The 17,939-nt window shown below is 51.3% G+C and overlaps 2 protein-coding genes across 3 annotated transcripts in view; one reads left to right on the top strand and one right to left on the bottom strand.

The window, feature by feature from the left end:
- Positions 1-12,578, top strand: part of ADNP2 (ADNP homeobox 2) — a 79,999-nt gene extending 67,421 nt beyond the window's left edge. Inside the window, exons 9-10 of one of the 2 annotated variants that reach the window (XR_007471527.1) lie at positions 8,903-8,972; positions 9,738-12,578. The gene's annotated coding sequence lies outside the window, so the exon portion shown is untranslated. The remainder of the gene's footprint in view (positions 1-8,902; positions 8,973-9,737) is intronic. The other variant, XR_007471529.1, reaches the window with a different exon arrangement.
- PARD6G (par-6 family cell polarity regulator gamma) overlaps positions 1-17,939 on the bottom strand; it is a 106,203-nt gene that overhangs the window by 12,042 nt on the left and 76,222 nt on the right. The gene's annotated exons all lie outside the window — the stretch shown is intronic.

Raw genomic sequence — 17,939 nt, 5'->3', positions numbered from 1 at the left:
ACTAAAATGGCAATAAGTATGTACCTATCAATAATTACTCTCAATGTAAATGGACTAAATGCTCCAATCAAAAGATACAGGATGGCTGTATATGGATACAAAAACAAGAGCCATGTATATGCTGCCTACAAGAGACTCACTTCAGATCTAAAGAGACACACAGATTGAAAGTCAGGGGATGGACAAAAGTTATTCCATGCAAATGGAAATGAAAGTAAAGCCAGGGTAACAATACTTACATCAGACAAAACAGACTTTAAAACGAAGACTGTAACAAGTAACAAAGGACATTACATATTGATCAAGGGATCACCCAAGAAAAAGATATAACAACTGTAGATACATATGTACCCAACAGAGCAGCACCTCAATACATAAAGCAAATATTAACAGATATAAAGGGAGAAATTGACAGTAGCACAGTAATAGTGAGGGACTTGAACATCCCACTACCATCAACAAACAGATCATCCAGACAAAATCAATAAGGAAACTGGTCTTAAATGACACATTAGACCAGATGGACTTTTATATATATATATATATATATATATATATATATATATATATATTCCATCCAAAAGCATCAGAATATACATTCTTTTCAAGTGCACGTGGAACATTCTTCAGGATAGGTCACATGCTGGGCCACAAAGAAGTCTCGGTAAGTTTAAGAAATCATATCGAGCATCTTTTCCAACCACGATGCTGTGAGACGAGAAAATCAACTACAAGAAAAAAGTGCAAAAAACAAAACCATGTGGAGGCTAAACAATACTAAACAACAAATGGATCACTGAAAACAAAGAAGAAATTAAAACATATCTGGAGATAAATGGAAACGAAAAAACAATGACCCAAAATCTATGGGAAATGGCAAACACAGGTCTAAGAGGGAAGTTTACAGTGATACAAGCCTACCTCAGGAAACAAGAAAAATCTCAAACAGCCTAACCGTACATCTAAAGGAACTAGAAAAAGAACAAACAAAACCCAAAGTTAGTAGAAGAAATAATAAAGATCAGAAGAAATAAGCGAAATAGAGACTTAAAAAAATAGAAAAGATCAATCAAACTAGGAGCTGCTTCTCTGAAAAGATAAACAAAATTGGTAAAACCTTCAGCAAGACTCATCAGGAAAAAGGACCCAAATCAATGATATCAGAAATGAAAAAGTTACAACTGACACCAGAGAAAAACAAAGGATCATAAAGAGATTACTGTGAACAGCTGTATGCAAAGAAAATGGACAGCCAAGAAGAAATGGACAAATTCCTAGAAGTGTACAATCTGCAAAGACTGAACCAGGAAGAAACAGAAAATATGAACAGACCAATTACCAGTAATGGAATTGTTGGAGGTTTTTTGATTACTAATTCGAACAAAAGTCCAGGACCAGATGGCTTCACAGGTGAATTCTACCAAACCTTTAGAGAAGAGTTAACACCTATCATTCTCAAACTGTTCCAAAAAATTGCAGAGGAAGGAACACTTTCAAATTTGTCCTATAAGGGCAGCATCACCCTGATACCAAAATCAAAACCAGACAGAGCTATCAAACAAAAAAGAAATTTATAGGCCAATATCACTGATGAACATAGACACAAAAATTCTCAACAAATTATTAGCAAACCAAATCCAACAATGTATTAAAAGGATCATACACCATGATTAAATGGGGTACATAGGATGGTTCAACACCCACAAATCAATCAGTGTGATATACCACTTTCACAAATTGAAGAATAAAAATCATATGATCGTCTCAATAGATGCAGAAAAAGCTTTTGACAAAATTCAACAGCCATTTATGATAAAAACTCTCTACAGTGGGTATAAAGAGAACCTACCTCAACATAAGCAAGGTCATATAGGATAAGCCCACCGCTAACATCTTACTCAACGGTGAAAAGCTCAAAGCATTTTCACTAAGATTAGGTGCAAGACACCATCGCCAATTCTCACCGCTTATATTCAGCACAGTACTGGATGTCCTGCCCACATCAATCAGACCAGAAAAAGGAAGAAAAGGAATCCAAATTGGAGAAGAAATAAAACTGTCACTACTTACAGATGACATGATACTATACATAGAAAATCCTACAGATGCCACCAAAAGACTACTAGAGCTCATCAACTAATTCAGTAAAGCTGTAGGATACAGTTAATAGAAATCTGTTGCATGTCTATACACTAACAATGAACTATCAGAAAGAGAAGTTAAGCAAACAATCCCATTTATAATCATATGAAAAAAGAATAAATTACATAGGAATAAATCTAACTAAGGAGGTAAAAGACCCGTGCTTGGAAAATTAGAAGACACTAATGAAAGAAACTGAAGATGACACAAAGAGAAGGAAAGATATACTGTGCTCTGGATTAGATTAGTATTATTAAAATGACCATACTGCTCAAGGCAATCTACGGATTTAATGCAATCCCTACCAAAATACCCATGAGACTTTTCACAGAACTAGAACAAATAATTTAAAACTATATATGGAGGGACTTCCCCAGTGGTCCAGTGGGCAAGACTCTGCACTCCCAATGCAGGGGGCCTGGGTTTGATCCCTGGTCAGGGAACTAGATCCCACATGCATGCTGCAACTAAGATCCTGCCTGCCACGACTAAAGATCCCACGTGCTGCAGCTAAAGATCCCATGTGCCGCAACTAAGACCTGGTGCAGCCAAATACATATGTATGTATGTGTATTTGTGTGTGTGTGTGTGTGTGTGTGTGTGTGTGTGTGTGTGTGTATATATATATATAAACACGAAAGACCCTGAACAGCCAAAACAATCTTGAGGAAGAACAGAGCTGGAGGAATCAGGCTCCTGACTTCAGACTATTATAACCTACAGTCATCAAAACAGTATGGTAGCGGCACAAAAACAGACACATAGAGCAGTGAAACAGAATAAAAAGCTCAGAAATAAACCCATATGCTTATGGTCAATTTATCTATAACAAAGGAGGCAAGAATACACAATGGGGAAAAGACAGTCTCTTCAGTAAGCAGTGCTGGGAAACCTGGACAGCTGCACGTGTAAAAGAACGAAAGTAGAACATTTTCTCACACTATATAAAAAAATAAACTCAAAATGGATTAAAGACCCAGATGTAAGACCAGAAACCATAAAAATCTTGGAAGAAAACATAGGTAGAACACTCCTTGACATAAATTGTAGCAATAATTTTTTGGATCTGTCCCCTAAGGCAAAGGAAAGAAAAGCAAAAACAAAGAAATGGGACACCATTAAACTACAAGGGTTTTGCACCGCAAAGAAAACCATTGACAAAATAAAAAGACAGCCGACTGAACAGGAGAAAATATTTGCAAATGATATGATTGATAAGGGGTTAATATCCAAAATATATAAACAGCTCACACAACTCAATAAAAAACAAACAACCTTTTAAAAAATGGGCATCAGACCTGCATAGGCACTTTTCCAAAGAAGACATACCGATGGCCAACAGGCACGTGAATAGATGCTCAACATCACTTATCATCAGAGAAATGCAAATCAAAACCACGATAAGAGAGCACCTCACACTTGTCAGAATGGCTATCGTCAAAAAAATCGCAAATAACAAATGTTGGTGAGGATGTGGAGAAAAGGGAACCAGTGTTCACTGTTGGTGGGAATGTATATTGGTGCAGCCACTGAGCAAAACACTATGGATTTTCCTCAATAAACTAAAAATAGAACTACCATGTGATCCAGCAATTCAACTCCCGGGCATATATCCGAAGAAAACAAAAATATTAACTTGAAAAGATACGTGCATCCCAATGTTCATTGCAGCATTATTTACAATAGTCACCATATGGAAGCAACCTAAGTGTCCATCAACAGATGAATGGATAAACAAGATGTGGTATATATATTCAATGGAATATTACTCAGCCACAAAAAGAATGAAAATTTGCCATTTGCAACCACATGAATGGATGTAGAGAATATTATGCTTAGTGAAATAAGTCAGACAGAGAAAGACAAGTCCTGTGTGTTCTCACTTTATGTGGGATCTAAAGAATGAAACAAACTAATGTCTATAACAAAACAGAAACAGACTTACAGAGTAGAGAACAAAATAGTCGTTACCAGTGAGGAGGAAGAGGGGCAAGATGGGAGAGGGGATTAAGAGGCGCAAATGACTATGCATGAAATAAACTACAAGGATATATTGTAAAACACAGGGAAAATATCCGGTATTTTATAATAACTTTAAATGGAGTATAACCTATAAAAATTTTGAATCACTATGTTGTATACCTGAAACTAATATAATTTTGTAAATCAACCATGTAAAGAATATATTTACATATACATGCAGCAAAAGCTGACAGAATTCAAGGGAGAAAGAGACAGTTCTTAGGAGTAGTTGGACTTCAGTACCCCACTCCTAAAAGTGGATACAATGACTGGACAGAAGTAAGGAACTAGAGGACGTAACACAATAAACCAATGAGATCTAACAGACACACACAGAGCACTCCACCCAACAGCATAGAGAGTCTTTTCAAGTACACACGGGACTTTTTCCAGGGTAGACCATATACTAGGCCACAAATTAATTCTCAGTAGATTGAATAAGACAGATATCACAGAAATTATCTTCTCTGATAACAAGAGGATGAAGTTAGAAATCAGTAACATAAAGAAAACTGAAAAATTCACAAAAATGTGTACCTAAACAGCACAGTTTTAAACAAGAAATGGATCAAAGAAGAAATTACATGGGAAATTAGAAAATACTTAGAGATGAATAAAAATGAAAACACAACATACCAAAACTTAAGGGTCACAGCAAAGGCAGTGCTAAGGGGAGAATTTATAGTTATATGCTTGCATTAAAAACCAAGAGATCTCAAATCTACAACCTAATTTTACAACTAGGAACTAGAAGAATAAGGACAAAATAAACCCAAAGCTAGCAGAAGGAAGGAAATAATAAAGATTAGAGCAGAGATAAATGAAATAGAGAACAGAAAAACAATGGAGAAAAATCAATACAACAAAAAATTAGTTCTTCAAAAAGCTTAACGAAATTGACAAACCCTTAGCCAGGTGAGCTAGGAAAAAAGACAGAAGATTCAAATTATTAAAATCAGAAACGACTGTGGGGCATTACAACCATTTCTACAGGGAAAAAAAAAAGGATTTTAAGAGAGTATTATAACTGCACACCAACAAATTGGAAAACCTAGATGAAATGGACAAATTCCTAGAAACACAAAACCTACCCAGACTAAATTATGAAGAGATGGAAAATCTGAATAGTCCTATAACTAGTAAGGAGATTATACCAGTAGTCCAATTTCTTCCCACAAGGAAAAGCCCTGGACTTGATGTGTTCACTGGTGAATTCTACTAAACATTTAAAGAAGAATTAATACCCAATCCTTCTCAAACTTCTCCCAAAATTCAAGAGGAGGGAACCTTTCCACCTCATTCTATGAGGACTGCATAACCCTGACAAAGCCAGACAAACACACTAAGAGGAAAGAAAACTACAGACCAATATCCCTCATGAACATCCTGGGCAATTCCAAGTGTGAAGGATTTGGGGTGGGGTGAGGGGGCGGGCGGATGCTCTGAGCGGCAGCATCCGGTCCTCCACAGCCCAGAGCATCCGCCCAGAGCATCCTCTCCCCGGACTCAGGACCTGCGCTGTGATTCCATCAGAGCCGCTGGCCTTCCAGCCCCCCCATTCCCCCAGGCTCCCTTCCCCGCGTCCCCAGGCTGGGTGGCCCCAGGGCAGTGGGCACTCCAGGCGCGGTCACCGGACGGAGGCCCAAGGGCTGCGTCCCTGTGCGTCCACCCAGGACTCGGGGGACAGAGGACAGCAGGGCTCCCCACATACACAGGTGGACGAGGCCCCCGCACGAGACGGGGTGGGCTTCTGCCTCCCGAGGGGGGGGGGAATGCCCACCTGCCCACCCTACTCCGGGTTCACCGACGTCACACAAACCGCAGGACGACCCCGAGGGTGGTGAGCGGAAGGCGGCCCCAGGACCGTGGCCCCAGGGACCACTTGCTGTCCAGTGCCTGGGTTTTCTGTTTCCAAGGCCGCAGCCTGAGACGCCAGTGTGCACAGACCCCGAAGCCTAGCAAAACCGCTCTTTCCACCCGAAGCACCACGAAGGGGCAGCCTGAAGAGACAGCACTTTTAGGAATCTCTTCCCAGTCCAAGTCCAACAGCGAAAAACGCCGCTTTACCCGCATCCGACAGCAAAGGCGGAGGGAGGAGCCCCCCCCGCCCCCAGGCCGGAGAAGCCCCCGCAGGTCGGTGAAGGCCGAGCCCGGAGGCTGGATGTCCACCCTGGGTGGGGGCGTCAGAACAGGACCCGCCCAGGGTCAGCTGCAAGTCCAATCCAATGTCCTAATGTAGGCGGGTTAAAAGGACGGAGGAGCCACTCAGACATAAATCAGAGGAAAGCAGAAGCTGCGCTGATAGGTAACGTATACCTCGGGCAGAGGGACAGACGGGCCACACGCAAGACGGTCCACCCGGGAAGCCCCAAGTGCCCCAGCGGGGCCGCAGCGGGGCGGAGCAAACCAACAGAACGAAAACCGAGCAAAACGCCCTAGAAGAGCTGCAGGAGAAACCGACAAGTCCCGTCACAGCTGGAGACTCGCCCTCAACCCTCCTGACCCAGCACAGGACCCAGCAGGACAGCCTCTGGGGACAGCCCACGGGGGGGACACCCACTCTTCCAAGCGCCCAAGAGCTCCGTGCCGGGACGGCCGCGCCCCGACCTCAACAAACTCTTCACACCTGGAGTCACACCGAGTGTGCGATCAAAGCAGAGATCAGCACTGGGGAGGCCACGGGAGGGTCTCCAAACGCTGGGGAGATAATCCAAGGTAAATGGCCGTCTCTAAGGAGAAAACCCGGCACTGGCTGGAGTGGAAAGGAAGCGCAGCCGTCCAAGCACATGAGACGGGGCGGCTGGGATGGCCTGGGGGGAGAGGAGTGCGGGGTGCAGGGACGGGAGAGCAGCCTCTGGTCAGCAGTCAGGGCCCACACCGGAAGGAAGGAAGGAAGGGATAAAGAGAAGAAGTGACTCAACAAGCCTGAAAACAACAGAGAAAATCCATGACGCTAGGAGCCGAGTCCGTCACAGTCTGATGGGGGCGCTGTCACCCTGTGGTCCTGGGCCCTTGCCCTGGGCCGCGTCCCCATGTGCGCTCCAGGCCTGCTGGGGCTCACGCACCATCGCGCCGCACCCCCCCGCCCCCCGCGCTCAGCTGCCTGAGCGGGTCCTCCACAGCTCTCCTCCCTACCTGCCTTACATGCTCTTGACACGTTCACCCCACCGTCATGCCAAGTCCAAACTACAGCAACCGCACGTCCCCCCTCCTCTGGAACCCAAACCCTTCAGACTCCAAGGGCATCCCCTCCATGACGTGTTCCCTTCTGGTCTAGAGGGCTCCAGCTTTCCACTTTCCTGTCCGAGTGTTTTTTGAAGGGTCCGTACTGTCCCCACTAGTGTCGTGTGTGAGTGTCGTTCAGCGTCAGAGCACAGAACCACTGGTCCTGGGCCTCCCCAGACCCTAACAGAGAGGACAGGTATGAGGGGGCCTCGCTGGCCCACAGACAACAATATAAAAATCCCAGCCAACTTCACGTTGATAAATGTTTTTAATGGTGTTGAATGACTAACCTCTAGGAAGTTGCCAGAAACCATCATTTGTCATTGCTACTTACTTCCTGAGTGAAAAAGCTACCCGTCACCATCTGCACGTGGAAACAAATGCTGTGACGCTTCCGCTTGTAGTTTTCCTTCTGAAATGAAGGCAGGCCCGCCTGCAATGCTGCCCACACAACACAGCCTCGCTACCTGAGGCTGTACGGCCAGGGGGGCACTAGGCCACACGCCGCCCAAGCGTCACCGCTGTGCCCCTCCACCCAGGGGCGCCCACCCCAAACGAAACAAGCCCAGGAGCGCGACTGCGAGGTCCTTCCGCAGCAGTCCTGGCCCCGTGCCCTGGATCACCCAAGGAGGCAACACAGCCTGGGCCACCTGTGTGCGGACGGACGCCCCTGCTGATCTGACCTGCCTCCCCAGCCTGCAGGCATGAGGAGGACTCCTCAGCTTGGTGGAATGTTCTGGAATTAGATATTTTTTGAGAAGGGCGGAGTGCTGGCAGGAAGGCCTCCGAGCTGCACCCTCTCGGCATGGGTGAACTATTAGTGTGTTCAGGGCTGGAAGTCGTAGCTGGCGTGCTCAGTCACTGATGAAAACGTAGTTCAGGAAATGGGAGATTTTCCCATTTGTTGTTAAGTATTTCTCATATTTGCCTAACCATAAGTCAGAAAGTTCCTGTAAGAAAAAGCAGCCCTTACTTCCAAATAATACGCCACAGGTTTTTTGTTCAAATCGCTGGTAATTCCATCCGGGAAGCGTATCAGCCGGGTACGGTTACTTCCTTAATGACCCTGACATTTTGGACACAGTTTTTGTTTTGACACCTTCCCGTGAACATGTTATTGTTATACACTAGTTTTTCAACATTAAGGTTGTCAGTCTGTTTCAAATGATAAAATTCTCACGCTGAACCAGATGAATGTTTGAAACTGAATCTCGGTGTTATCAAACTGAAGGCACATAGCTACACATACCACCCCCTCCTTCAGAATCCAAAGAGTTCAATATGTTTATCGTAAGCAATTAATTACAATCTCCCTGGTCAGGGCAGGGCCTGGAACCACGCTTCCACCGTGAGGTTTAATTAGCTGCCAGATGAGAAAACACAGCTGCTCAGTGGCCGCTTATTATTTACAAACAAAACAGTATTTTCCATTTTCTGCTAAATGTCCTCAGTAGAGATCATCAGACAAGTGGGAGGAAACTTGCTTATTTCAGCCCATTCCTGCTTCTTGCAGCCACATGTGATGATTTACAAGCCTGTTCCCATCTTCTTGGTGACCTTGGAGAAGCGACCAGGAGTGTGAGGTGAGGGCTGCAGGCCCACGGCCAGAGGGGGCGGCCGCCTCGTGGGTCCTGATCACACTGTTAGCCAGACCGGGTCCCGGCTGCAGCACCTTCTTGCCTTTCTCCATCTGCTGGCGAGGAGGCCTGCTCACCTCTGGGGATGGCAGGGGAAGCGGGAAGGGGGTTAGCCGGTGGGGCTGGAGCCTGGAGGCTGACCCGGTCCCCTCTCTACCACTTGGCCTCCTTCCTTTGAGGAGCCTCTGAACACAGACACTGGAAGGCCCAGCATCTGACCCTGATCATGCTGGCCGAGAGCTGACACTCCATGCTGACCCTACCCTGTGTGCCCAGCTGCCCTGGTTTATTTAGCAGTGCCTCCAAAGGAGTGTCAGCAAATCTAAAGGGGACCAAGGCACCATACCGGGTGCTCAGTCCTTCCAGCGAAGACCCTGTCCAAAGTGAGCAGCTACATCTGGGGACCTCATGGGCCCTGTGGGTGTCAAGGAGCAGAGGACATTCTGTTGTGTGGTTCCCATCCTGGGAGTGCCCTGTCTACTGGGAAACACGTATGAACACGCATGGAAGCACGAAGACACGGGGACCTGGGGGCAGGGCAGTAAGCCTGGGTCCAGGGGCCCTGAGAAGTGCCCCCTGGAGGGTGGGACGGAGTCCAGAAAGGCCTGGGGGAGGCGGGTCCTGAGTGGAGCCTTCACCACATTCCCGGGGGCTGGGAGAGGATGCTGGTGAGAATCGGGTAGGAGTGACCCTGTCCTTTGCTTTGTCCAGCACAGATCCCCTCTCTGGAAGGGAGGCGTCTCAGATCCCTGAAACTATAGTGGCTCAGGCAATTATGGAGACCGAGAAGTCGCACCATCTGCTGTCTGCAAGCTGGAGGCCCAGGTGAGCCAGCAGTGACCCAGGAGCACTGATGTCAAAGGGCAAAGAGGACGATGCCCCAGCCCAGCAGAAAGAGGGAGAATTCTCCCTCCTCCACCGTTTTGTTCCATCCAGGCCTCCGGGGACTGAATGCAGCCCAGCCTACTTCACTCAGTCTATTGACTCGAATGCTCACCTTTTCCGGAAACGCTCCGAAATGCCCACCCTCTGGGCCCCGTGGCCTGGCCAGGCTGGCACATGCAGCCAGCCATCGACGTTTCCTCCAGGCTCGGGGACCCCTATCCTCCTTTCTCAGGTGTGGCTGGCGGGGACTCGCAGCGAGAGGTGAGGCGGTCCGGACCCGACCCCGGGTGAGCGCGTTCGGGGTCCTGGGGACCTGCTTTTCAGGCAGGTTGACGCTGGGACTTGTGCCAGGCAGGTTCTGTCCCTGGCCTGGGACGCAGCCCGAGAGCCTCAGGTGATGCACGCGGTTCACGGCTGCTTCTGAACGACGAGGGGGCTGGCGCCAGGCCGGCAAACAGCGGTTTGAACGGAAAGGCAAACGAGTCTCGGCGGCGGCGGCATCAGAGCAGGCGGCTCAAGGGGGAAAGAGCCGACGCCCTCACGAGGAGGCGGGGCGCCCAGGCTTCACCGCGAGTCCCAGGGCCAGCGGCCCCGCGCCCGGGTCCCAGGCAGCTTCCCTCCGTCCTCCCACGTCCTAAGCAGCGCGGCAAAGCTCCGGCCAGACGCCCGGTGCCGACACCGGCGGGGCAGCCCTGCGGCTCAGGTCGTTTCACACAGAAGCCGTCGCACGGGGACCAGGACCTCAAAAACGAAACTTGGTGTCTAGAATGTCCCACTCCTAAGATCCCGGCTTTGGTTCCTGGAATTCCTTTCCGCAAGAGCAGCACGGTCACGGCTTCTTTATCCCGCAACGTGTTCCATCTTGTTTTCCACGAAGTCAAGCATGAAGGGAGGCCCCCGTTTTCTGGGCGCATGGCCACCGCCCTCTCCCGTTTCACCTTTCCACTCACGTGAAACTATGTTCCCTTCCCCACCTCTGCTTCCAGACGCCCTCGGCAGGAGGGGAGACAAGCCTGCCCGCTTCCCGAGCGCGTCTCCCTCCTCGGCCCAGGTCCAGCCGGGGGAGGGCAGGCCGACCGCTCCGCAGTCCTTCCTCACGGGCGACAAGGCCGCTCAGCGCGCCGCGCGTGACACACGTTCGTGGCGCGAGGGGGCTCCTTGGGGCCGTCCTGGGTCCGAGGTCGGCTGACCGGCCGCAAACCAGCCTCTTTGACAGCGAACAGGCGCCGGAGGGCCGCCACCTGCACGTGCTCCACTTCTGCCCGCGTGGCGCGCGCTCAGGCCCCGAGGGCCTGGCGGATGCGAGGACACGGGTAGGTGGGCGCGGGCCCCGTCGGGAGCACTCGTCAGGCGGCGGAGAGGAGACGGGCAGGGCGAGGGAGAGCCGTGACCTGAAGTGCCTCTGGGCGCTGGGTTAGGGACCGGCCCTCCCCCGCGAGGAGGGAGCCGTGTCCAGGAGACGCGGGGGCGCAGGCCAGCTGAGGGGAGGCTGGGCAGGGGCTGACGGGGGCCCAGGCGGAGGGCTGCGCGCCCCCCGGGGCAGGGTCAGTAGGAGGAAGGGGGGCCGGGCGGAGGGAGGGAAGCGGCAAGGCGCCCGCGGCTGGGGAAGGCGCCGTGTCGTGGGCCGCTCCGCTGGCTCAGGTCTACTCTGGAAAATCGACCAAGTTACATGAAAGGAACTTTAAAATTTTTAAACTTGAAACTTTTAAATTTGGAAAACGCAGAATCACGTAGGGTGTCCATGGTATTTTCCATGTTATAAACACGGGAACTTGTGGACGGATAGTACTTCCTTTCAAGCAAATTGTTTTTTGGCAGTTCACTAGAAACTGGACATTGAATTGAAATTTTATTTTAAAAATTCACTGAGAATTTTTAAAATCCAGATGACCAGTAAAAATGCTTAAAAAACAATCCCGGAGTTCATAAAGATTAGCGGCTCCCCCTGCCAAAGCCCCAAACCCTCTGATTCTGAAGAACAGGAAACAATGTCCTGAAGTGTAAAAGGCTAAATCTTCATGTGGTGCATACGTCAAACCAAGTTACTCCCTTAGTGTAAGTAAACATTTTACTGTGTGGATGTCAACAAACCGATTTAAAGTTTACACAGAAAGCAAAAGGACCCTGAATAGCCCGTGAAATACTGAAGGAGGAGAACAGGGTCGGAGGACCGACGCCCTCGACTTTAAGACTCACCGTAAGGTTGTGGTGAAGGGACAGAGACACAGCAACTGAACAGAATGGAGCGCTCAGAACAGACCCGCATAAAGACACTCAACTGATTTTTCTGACAAAGGGGCAAAGGTGATTCAACGGAGAAAGGACAGTCTGTTCAACAGACGGAACAGCTGGATGTCCACACGCAGAAGGTGAATTCAGACCCAGACCTCACAACCCTCAAAAAACTAACTCAAAAGGGGCCACGGACCTAAATGTAAATGTGAAACTATAACACCCCTAGAAGCTGACAGCGCAGAAAATCTAGGTGGCTCTGGGCTGGCAGCAAGTTTTTAAATACGACAGCAGACATGATCCAGGAGAGGAAGAATGCATAAACGGGACCTTATGAAATAAAAACTGTTCTGTGAAAGACACAGAGAATGGAAAAAAAAAAAGAGAGGAGCCGCACACTGGGAGAAAATATTTTCAAAACACACATCTGATAAAGGACTTGTTTCTAAAAAACACAAAGAGCTCTCAAAACTCAACAATAAGAAAACAAACAACCCAATTAAAAAAATGGGCAAAAAGTGTGAACAGATACCTCGCCCAATACACAAATGACAAATCAGCACTGAAAAATGCTCCACGTCACATCATCAGGGAGACAGAAGGTAAAACAACGAGATACCACCACACCCCTATTAGTTCGGCCATTCTAACAGAAGAGCCAAACTCCAGAACACTGACAACACCAAGTGCCCATGAGGACGCGGGGCAACAGGAACGCTCACGCGCCGTTGGTGGGAACGCAAAATGGTGCAGCCATCGCAAGACGACAGTTCAGTGGTTTCTAACGAAGTTAAACATAATCTAACTATATGATCCAGCAATCGCACTCCTTGGTATTTGCCCAAATGAACCGAAAACTTATGTCCTCACAAAAACTGACCCGTGGATGTTTACGGCAGCTTTATTCGTAATTGCCGAAACTTGGAAGCAACCGAACTGTGAAGAGGTCACCCGTGGTAAAGCCAGACGATGGAGAATCATCCAGCAATAAAACGAAACGACCTATCGAGCCATGAAAAGAGCAGAAGGAACTTTAAAAAAGTCTATAACTACGTGAAAGAAACCAATCCGAAAAGGCTGCGCACTGTGTGATTCCCACTAGATGACACTCGGAAAAAGACAGAACTGTGGAGACACTGAAGAGACAGACCCGTGGCTGCCCAGGATGGAGTGGGCGAGGGGGGGCAGGGGAGAAACAGAGCACAGATCTTCAGCACAGTGAAAATACTCTGCATGATACTGTTGTGATGGACACGGGTCACTGTGCACGAGGCAAACTCACTGAACACCACAGCACCAAGAGGGGGCCCTGATGTAAACTACGGACTTTAATTAACAGTAACATATCAATACTGCTCATCGGCTGTAAAAGTGTAACGCGTTAATGTGGGACGCTGTCAGCAGGGAGAGAGGGCGATGGGAATTCTCTGTACTTCCTGCTGCATTTTTCTATAAATCTAAAGCTGCTCTAAAAAATAAAGTCTGTCCATTTTTAAAAATGCCTTAAAGCATAAAAGGCTAGAAATCAGTCTATGGTTCTTACACAAAACAAACTACTCCCTCAGTAGCACTGACCGTTTTCTTTAAAAGTAAACTAGGTATTAGTGGTCGAAAAGCCATCAAAGCAGCTAGAACTGCCTGGAACCATCTCCCCTTGGCCCTCGCAGCCCCGACTCGAGGGCCAGCCCTGGCCAGCTGGCCGGGCGAGCACCCCAGACACAGAGCTCAGATGGGGGCTCAGCCTGGCAGGTTGAGGAGAACTCGGGTTGCCCCAGAGGCCGGGGGATGGTACCTCACTCCCCGCCACCTGCCCGCACCTGTGAGCACAGGACAGACAAACGGAACCTCTGTGTCACAGAGCCCCAGTCCAGCGTCGGAGTCAGGAGAACACGCAGCCGGCAGCAACGTCCAGCAACTGTGCCAGGAAGAAAACAGGCCCGGGAGAGGGTCCAGGGCAGCCCTCTGTGACGGGCGGAACAGGCCGGCAGCCTAGGCAGTGCCAGGAGGCTGCAAGTCACTGTGCTGTAAGCAGTGGCACAGTTAAAGGCCTGCTTTCCCTTTAAAGTAACGCCCGGCAGGTGGGCAGGGGACCCCCAAGAGACAGACGGAAGCTGGGTGGGAGTCCAGGAGTCAGCACACACACCTTCTCCATCCCCTCTCCCACAAAGAGTTCCCACCCAACCTCCCCCCTCCCTGGGTCTGGCTTTGCAGGCCGCTTGCTAACACTCTTGACCTGGAGAAGGGGCCTGTGCGTGGGGGGCCGGCACTCGGTGCCCGGAACCCCGCCCCCTCTGGGAAGCACAGGGCGCCCCCGGGTCTGCTCCACCTCCCTGGGTCTGTGTGTCCTCCTGCTGCCTCGTGTGGGCCCTCGAGGTCAGTCCACGGTGGCCCCGAGAAGCTCCAGCCCATCCTCAGTCCACACTGCCCAGCACCCTGGACACAGCTTGAGGCGAACCACAACCTGCCGGATCACGGTGCCGAGCGGTCATGCCTTGTTCATGCCCAGGGGCCCCACTGACCGAGACTGGATGGGGGGCGGCGGTGAACTACCACCACTGCCACGGCTGCCCCTTGCAGCCCAGTCCAGGTGCGAGCTGCTGCGAGCCGGCTGCGTGGCCCTCAGAGGCAGCTAGCAGAGGCCAGGCGTGCGGTCCCACCCCAGGCCGAGTCTGGGGGATCCCTGTCTGGAAGGACACCCGTCTTCCCTACCACTGCTCTTCTGGGTGTTGGCTGTGCTTTAAATAACACGTTTTCGTCTGATTTCAGAAGCAATACATGCTCACTGCTACACTTCCCGGCTGCGCACACGCGGCATCATAATCGCGTGGCCCCCGGTGTTGGGATGCTCTCTGTGCCCTTCGGCTGCTGCCTCCCTGTGTGCGGCTCGTGCGGCGTCCCTGTTGTTCACTGCTACACTTCCCAGGCTGCGCACACGCGGCATCATAATCGCGTGGCCGCCGGTGTTGGGATGCTCTCTGTGCCCTTTGGCTGCTGCCTCCCTGTGTGTGATGCTTTCCCCATTAATGCTGTGCGTTAGGAGTCTGTTCAGTAACTGTTCTGCTTTTAAAGACTACATAAGACACCAGGACATGGATTTGCCCGCAGCTGTCTAACCTACCCCTCACAACTGGATATTTGGTTTGACACCACTTTGCAGTCCTACAAATAACAACGAGGTGGCCGTACATTCCTCTATTTCCTTAAGGCAGATGCCCGGACGTGAGTCGCCAGGTCAGCTGGCCAGCGCATCACCAGGACTCCCAGTCTGAATGCACTCAACCAGGGCATCACAATGGAAGCACAAACGTGAGAAAACACCACCCATGCCGCTCTAATTTGCAGTTCCAAGAATGGTCTTGCGTGTCTGCAGGTGGTACAAGGAAACAGCTCGGGGTGCACTTTCCGCAGAGCCGGGCTGTGTCCAGAGAAGGCAAGCTGGGCGGGCCGAGGGCAGGAGGCCGGGGGCGCGGCCTCGGCCAGGCTGTGCTGGACCTCAGCGCCCAGACGCCTCGAGCCTGCAGGCCACGCTCCACCCACAGGTCCCTTACGTTCCTGTAACTGCTCAAGGGGGGACGCACCAGACAGATGCAGAAACCTCTGGCAGAAACCCTGTGCCCCATCGGGCGCTCAGTGGCGCTCTTCCTCCAGGATCAGACAGACCAGGCCTGCGGGGAGGGGAAGGCCTCTGCAGGCACCCTGCCTTCTGTCCAATAAGCTGTCCCCACTGTCCTCCATCCTGCTGCTGCTGACTCAGCTTCTCGAGACACAAGCTGAGGAGGCCTCCCTCCCTCCCAGGACAGTTACCCGACTTTAAAGCACCTCGAGGAGAAGAAGGAACAGCTCCCCAACGAGCCCGATTTGCCACCAGGATCCCAAGAGCGGCTGCGAGTCGGCTGCGTGGCCACCAAGGAGCATCCTGGGCCCCGCGGTGCAGGAAGCGGGGCCAGCAGACGGCTGCTGGCTTCTGTGTAAAAGGATTCTAGAAACAAAACGTGAGAGGAGGGAGAGGGATGGAGGGAATGGGGGAGGCGGGAGGAGGCCGGAGACAGGCCGCAGAGAGCTGGAGGCCCTTGCGGTGACGTACCACACGGGACGGGAGGCTCACACGGGGGACTTTAATCAGCCGTCAGCCTGGCTGCACGGAAACACCTCCTCCAGGCTTGGCTTGTCCAAGGGTGGTTAAGGCCAAACAGCTCCCCTTCCCACAATTAAGCAAACACTGCAGACACATACAGAAAACATCCCGGAAGAACCGCACCACTGGATCAAAACACAAGTCAGAGCAAGATGTTATTCCTAGAGACACTGGAAATGTCAACATTTTAAAAGTCTGCCACATACGCCGAAGAACAAAATATGCCACATATTACAAAGGAAGCCGGAAGCCCCGCAGTTTTCTCCCTCCCCACAAACTCTGTCGTGCAGACTTGGGACCCGTCTCCCTGCTCTATTTCCCCCCGGCGCCCCCAGATGAACTTGCGGAGCGGAACTCCCTGGAGCCCCCGCCACGCACCCAGCTCTCTCGCCACTCCCACTTCATCCGATTTGCTGGGCTGAGGGACTCAGCTGGGCCACTCCCGGATGCCCCCCACCCCCCTGAGTTTTCCTCAAAGGACGCCGTCCCGGTTAGTCCCCCATCTTCCCCAGGAGTGCAGTCCTCTGGGTTTGGGACGGCTCCACAGGGCACCCGGGGGCCCACAGCTCAGGAACCGGCTGAACGTGCTCTGAGCGTCGGTCCTGGCATCACGGTTGCTTCGATCGGGGCTGGTTCCAGCTTCAAAGGAAGTTTAAAGAGCATTTCTAAGAAATGACTCGAAATGGATGCAGAATCAGGCCTAGGGCGGTGAGCCCTTTAGGGTCTCTGGCGGTAAACAGCTCCGAGGATCGGGGATCGAGGAGTGCGTGGCTTGGGAGCGGAAAACTCTAGCCCGTCACCCGTCAGTGTGTCAGTCTGTGCCCTTCTGGAAACAAGGACTTGGGCGGGGCTGGGCTGGGCTCAGGCCAATCAGGGCCCCCTGGAGCTGCGGTGCTAGGACCCCTCCCCAAAGGTAAACATGTGCTTCAGTCCTTCTCGGGAAGAGGCTGTGAGGCCCTGCTTCAGGGCAAGACGCCTCCTGACAGCTTCGGGGCCCCTCTCGGAGTCGTGGTCCTAGGAGCCCTGCCGACAGCAGACACAGACCTGTCCTCCAGGGGCTGCACGCAGGCTCTGGGGGGCTCGGCACGGCCACTCGCACGAGTCTTGAGCGTCTGCTACTCACCCAGCAGAGAAATTCGGGTAGGTCTGGGTCACCGAGGCCCATCTAGGGGACGAGGAGCGGCAGATCCTTGCTGCGACACCACAGACGGCCCCGGCCGCGGTGACCCCCAGGCCAGTGTCAGGAGGCTTGGAGGGAGGGCACCCAGCGGCGGGGCCTGGGCATCACTCACAGGGCTCCTGGGGTGGGGCCTTCTCGGTGGCTGTGAGCTCCCCGACACCCCAGGGCAGGGTGTGTCCATGACCTAGAGTGAGCTTCTGGGCCTTGTGCTCAGGTGACGAGATCTCTTTTAACGGGCATAGAGGTGTCCCCTGTGCTTGTCTTCTGTTCCCAGGCGCTGTTTCTTCTTGGGTTTTTGCCTCTGTCCACGGCAGAGCTCCCACCCTCCTGCCCCAGCTTCACCGGGACGAGCTCTACTGTGCATCTCACGCAGAGGCTGGCTGTGGCTTGACCGAGCTGCAGACGGTGGTCGGCAGGGCACCCCAGCCTGGGAGCCGCTGGCACTGGGAGACAGGCCGGTGACCCTGAGCAGCTCCCAGCA

This window comes from Orcinus orca, chromosome 15, assembly GCF_937001465.1.
Source record: "Orcinus orca chromosome 15, mOrcOrc1.1, whole genome shotgun sequence".
In the NCBI taxonomy this organism is placed as follows: domain Eukaryota; kingdom Metazoa; phylum Chordata; class Mammalia; order Artiodactyla; family Delphinidae; genus Orcinus; species Orcinus orca.
Note: the sequence above shows the minus strand (reverse complement) of the source record. Positions and strands in the feature narration are given on the sequence as shown.